The 5155-nt window shown below is 38.3% G+C and overlaps 1 pseudogene; it reads right to left on the reverse strand.

The window, feature by feature from the left end:
* Positions 1-2579: 2579 nt before the first annotated feature.
* Positions 2580-4210, reverse strand: LOC104982680 (annotated as a pseudogene).
* Between the last annotated feature and the right edge of the window lie 945 nt (positions 4211-5155).

Raw genomic sequence — 5155 nt, forward strand, 5'->3', positions numbered from 1 at the left:
CTTAAAGTGTCTTTAAGGAGGAGGAGGAAAGGAAGGGGGTTGAGGGTTTCATTGTGTGATTTGAACAGCATTGGTGAAGCTCAAACAAGGGAGGTAGCAAGCCATGCAGGCCTACAGGAAGAGCATTTCCAGAAAAACAGCAGTTGCAAAGTTTTTGGATCGGGAAGAAATGGAATTTGCTTGAGGAAAAGCAAGGCCAGTGTTGTCAAAAACAGGGCACCAGTGGGGAAAATAGTAGAGTAGAATGATAGAGAATGGAAGAGAGGAAGTAATCAGGGACCATATCACTGGAAAGGTGATTCAAATTATTCACACTTATTTTTATTTGGCAATAAATACAACTTGTACTCCTTAAGAGCATATTTCAGAGCAAAGAACAGTAACAGTGTTGATAATACTAAGCAACAATAAAAACATATAAATAAAACATTTCATACTATTACTATAGAAATAGAATAAAGGAGATAAGAAGGCAATGGTCTGCACATTTATTTATACATAGAGTTTTCACCTGAGACCAGAACACACACACACACACTCTTTATACACCTAAAAGTGGTTTAAGCTGACACTTAGCAAAGTACTTTGGCCCAAGCAAACTAACTGGAAAGGCCTAGTAAAATATTCAAAGTGGAAATCAATCAATCAAGAATTGCCTAAATAAATATAATTTACTTGTATTTGCATTTACACTCAGGAAATTACCTAAAATTGAGAAAATAGACTCACTACATACAGCTTAGTCATCTGTAGTTCTTCCTCTTCAGTTCTGAGACGGATGCTAACCCCTTGGTGATTATCACTTTCCAGCATTTGGTGAAAGCTTAGAGGATTTAAATAAATTGTGCAGGGGGTGGGAAAGAGTGGGGAGAGACAAAAAGGAGGAGAAAGGAAGAGGAAATCGAGAGATTTCTCCTGGCATAGGTATAGAGCCAAGATCCCAGGTTCCTTGAATGGTGCACAGAGATTGCTAGGTATCTGTGCCAGAAGTGGTGGAGGTATGCCATTCAACTTCAGGAGGAGACTCAACTCCAGGAACCCACAGAGGAAGCCAAGTGTGCTGATGTTCAGGAACCAATACTTAGAGGGCACCCCACAGGTCTGTGAAAGAGCCCTTGGAGACCGCAAGAGAAAAGGTTTCCACAAGTATAACAGACTAGATAGTTGGATAGAGTAGAGGAAGGGTAATAACGCTATGACCTGATAATTACTGAAATAAAGGAGACAATTCCTGCACATCAGACTGTGTCAAGTAAGACTGAAACTCAGTATTAGTTTCATAAAATGGGAAATTACACACACAAAGAATTAGCTGTTAATTGTAATGCATTTATGTCCAAGGCAAGATAAGATACAAAACTGAAATCTTCACATGTTCAACTAGGGTAAGATACATGTAACTGGAAAAGGTAAGGAAAAGTTCTATAGAGGGTTTAATCACCCTGGAACCTTTATATCCACTACATTTACTATTCTCGGACAACTCTATTGTAGCTTAAGGCAAAGAGAACTAAATTTAGCCCAATTCATAAACTGAACAGATTCCGTGTGTGTGATCCTTTTTCAGTTAAAACTATGGGTCCAGTACAAATCAAATCAAGACTTTTTTCCTTGGGAATCTTAACTTTCTTTACTACTGTGACTGAGATAGATATGGCCACTTCACTGTGACTGAAGGCCAGGCAAATGGGAAAAGAGATGGAATTAATCAAATTTCCCTTTTGATCACTCAACAGGAGGTCCATAGGCACCAGGCCTCGTTCTATTAACTATCTCTGCTTCTCCAATGCAGTCAATGATACACAGGGCCTGCTTAATGCTTGCAGGTGCCTCTCACCAAACAGGCATTTTAACAGTTGGCTTCCTTGAGACGCCCCTGGGCTAGGTAAAGACACTCTGAGACAGTGTTCTTTCTGCATTGGCTCCATGCCTGGAGTGCATGCATGCCTCTTCCTCAACTGGGACAAGAAGCCACAGCTCTCCACTGATTAAATCCTGTGTCTGGTCCAAACTCACATCATAGCTTCTCCATCAACTTCTCCACACCAGGCTTTTGGAGCCAGGTTATCTTAGATCAGCACAACAGAGGCACTTCACAGAGTTCAACAGCACATGGGACCATACCATAACAAAGCCATTCCAATCTGGCTATATAGTTAATACTAAGATCTTCAAGGCATGAAAACAGTTGAAAATTTCATTGCTAAAACACTCTACAGATTATATGTATAGTAGAGCTTTTGAATTTACAAATAACATGAAATACCAAAATAGGTTGTTACTTTTCCTTTCTGCACCTCTCTCGTTCTCTCTCTCTCTGTCACACACACACACATACTTTTTACATGTTAAGACACTTACATGAAAAACAGGTAATATATTTTTAAATAACATCTCAATATTCAAATAAAACTCTACTTCATGTATTTAAAACAAAAACATATAAATTACACATTGATTTCCCAATATTTGATATTATTGAATAATGCTATAATTTGATTTTTTTGTTTTTGTTTTTGTTTTTAATGGGGTTTTTAACTTTGACTGAAATACTTGCTTCAGACTTACTGAAAGTAGAGTTAACAGGGATTTTTTGATCTTCTACTTTTAGTTTTGGGGGGTGATGATTCAGAATCAAATGCGTTCACAGTAATGGATGCCACTTCCACCAATCCTGGTTGAAGGGGTTCCAGTGATACCTGAATAACAACTCTTGTTTCAGGAGGTAATCCTTCTAGATGCTTAAGTTTGTTAACACTTGATGACACTGGGTCTTGTGCTCCCTTTTCTCTTTAAAAGTTAAAAACTGTAGCTGACATTTGGGACACTGGTGAGAATTATTTTCCCAGTGCCCTCTATAATGACGTATGTATGGTGTTGCAATTTTAATAATTTTGAGACAAAAGGGGCAAAGTAAATTCTTAGCGTTACCATGGTATGCTCTGAAATGTGCATCCACATCTACAAAGAATGATGATCTGTAACTGCAAACCTGGCATACATAGGGCATTTCACCAGGCTTATGATTGTCTTTCATGTTCAGTAAGAGAACATGATCTGTCTCAAAGGACAATTCACAGATTTTACAGAATGCAGAGGGCTCCTGGGAAGTGTGGACACTTTCAATGTGACACTGCAGCTGGAAGGAGTAGGAAACTGGTGGTGGCAGTGCTTGCAGGTGGTGTGGTATTTCCAAATGTCACCTCTCTGCCTCTCAAGTTCCAAATGGTGCTTTATGTAATTCATAAACTTGACATTTTTTTAGAACTCTCAAGCAGCTGAGGCATTTAAAGGCTGTGTGAGTTTTTGGTTCTGGCTGCCCATCTCCTATATGCTGTCCATAGTAGAAGTCACAGAGTAACACAATCAGATTGCCTTCTGTGGGATCAACAATCTTGTTTTGACTTGCTAAACTTGGAAAGTCAGTTTTTGTCAGTCCATTTTCCCCTAAAGGACTTATAGACTTGCAATGAACATTGTCCTTTGGAAAAGCTGTTGAACAAGGTTCTCCATTCTGAACATGGCTTAATGAGGTATGAACAGTGTCTGGTGTGCTTTGCTGAGTAGTCACTGTATGAAAAATACCTGAAGGGGACATAGCTAAAGAATGTTCTCCTATAATTCCATCACTGAGTTTAGGCCTTTTGGGATTTGTGCTATTTGTTTCAGAAGTGGAAAATCACTTTGATACATGAGGACTTTTATCCATATCTCCTGCAGAAACTGCTGTTTCTACTGGATGCTGCAATGAACTTGTGAAGGTAATCAAAGGAGAACATAACTCTGAAAAGCTATTAGGCACTAATTGTGGTGAAATATTTTTATAATACGTTTTGGACAAAGGCTCAATAATAATGGGACTATCTGTTGATATTGATTCAAAGACAAAACTGGCAAGACAATCTTTGCCTCTGATGTAGGAGTCACATGACTAACAGGTTGTAATTTCTGAGCATTATCTTTCCTGAAATGACCATACCTTTTTCTCCTTGAACAAGAACCTGGGGTAACTCTGTTCAGTATGTTGGCCAACAACTGGTTTTGAATTTTAGGTCATCCAAACAAAGATCACATCAGCATCTTCATTTACATGTTCCACTCCAACAAAGATCAGTTCAGCATCTTCATTATCTACTTGTTTGGTTTCTCCCTCACTTTTCTGTGGTTCTGGCTCTTGCTCTTCTTCCCATAACATACTTGGTGGTTCCATATTTTAAATACTTTTTTATTCTTGGAGGATTTGGCCACAAGTCCCAGTGCTTTCTTTAAATAAACTACCACCTAAGTATAAATATACCACATATTAGTTGAGTACAGAAAAAATGTGCTCTTTGGTTATTTCCAAAACCCTAGGATAGTTATAAACACCCTTATCTTACAGATAAAGACACTGAGCATCAAAGAGACTTTTCATAATAGGGGTTAAAAAAACACTTAATAACTAAGAACAGAAGAGAACTTTCTCAATCAAAGGGTACATGTAAAAGACCCACAGCTAACATCATACTTAATTATGAAAAATTGAAAGCTTTCCCTCTAAGATTGGGAACAACACACAGAAGTCTACTCCTCACATTGGCTCAATATTATATTGGCAGTTCTATAACCAGAGCAATCAGGAAAGAAAAAGGAATTGTTGTTTTTGTTGTTTAAAAAAAAAAAAAAAGCCTTCAGAATGGAAAGGAAAAAGTCAAAGTAGATTGGAGATAACATATTTTATATATAGAAAGTCCTGAAGAAACCACAAGTACTAGAATTAATAAAAAGCTTGCAGAATACAAGATAAATATTTTAAAAAATCAATCACATTTCTATACAATAACAACAAATGTTCTTAAAATGAAGTTAAGTGAACACTTTACACTAGCATTAAAAAGAATACTTAGGAAGTCAGAAAGAGAAAGACAAATATCATATGGTATCACTTACATGTGGAGAAAAGGCAATGGCACCCCGCTCCAGTACTCTTGCCTGGAAAATCCCATGGACGGAGGAGCCTGAAAGACTGCAGTCGATGGGGTCATTGAGGGTCAGACAGGACTGAGCGACTTCCCTTTCACTTTTCACTTTCATGCATTGGAGAAGGAAATGGCAACCCACTCCAGTGTTCTTCCTGGAGAATCCCAGGGACGGGGGAGCCTGGTGTGCTGCCGTC

The sequence above is a fragment of the Bison bison genome, unplaced genomic scaffold (assembly GCF_000754665.1).
Source record: "Bison bison bison isolate TAMUID 2011002044 unplaced genomic scaffold, Bison_UMD1.0 scf7180017864537, whole genome shotgun sequence".
In the NCBI taxonomy this organism is placed as follows: domain Eukaryota; kingdom Metazoa; phylum Chordata; class Mammalia; order Artiodactyla; family Bovidae; genus Bison; species Bison bison.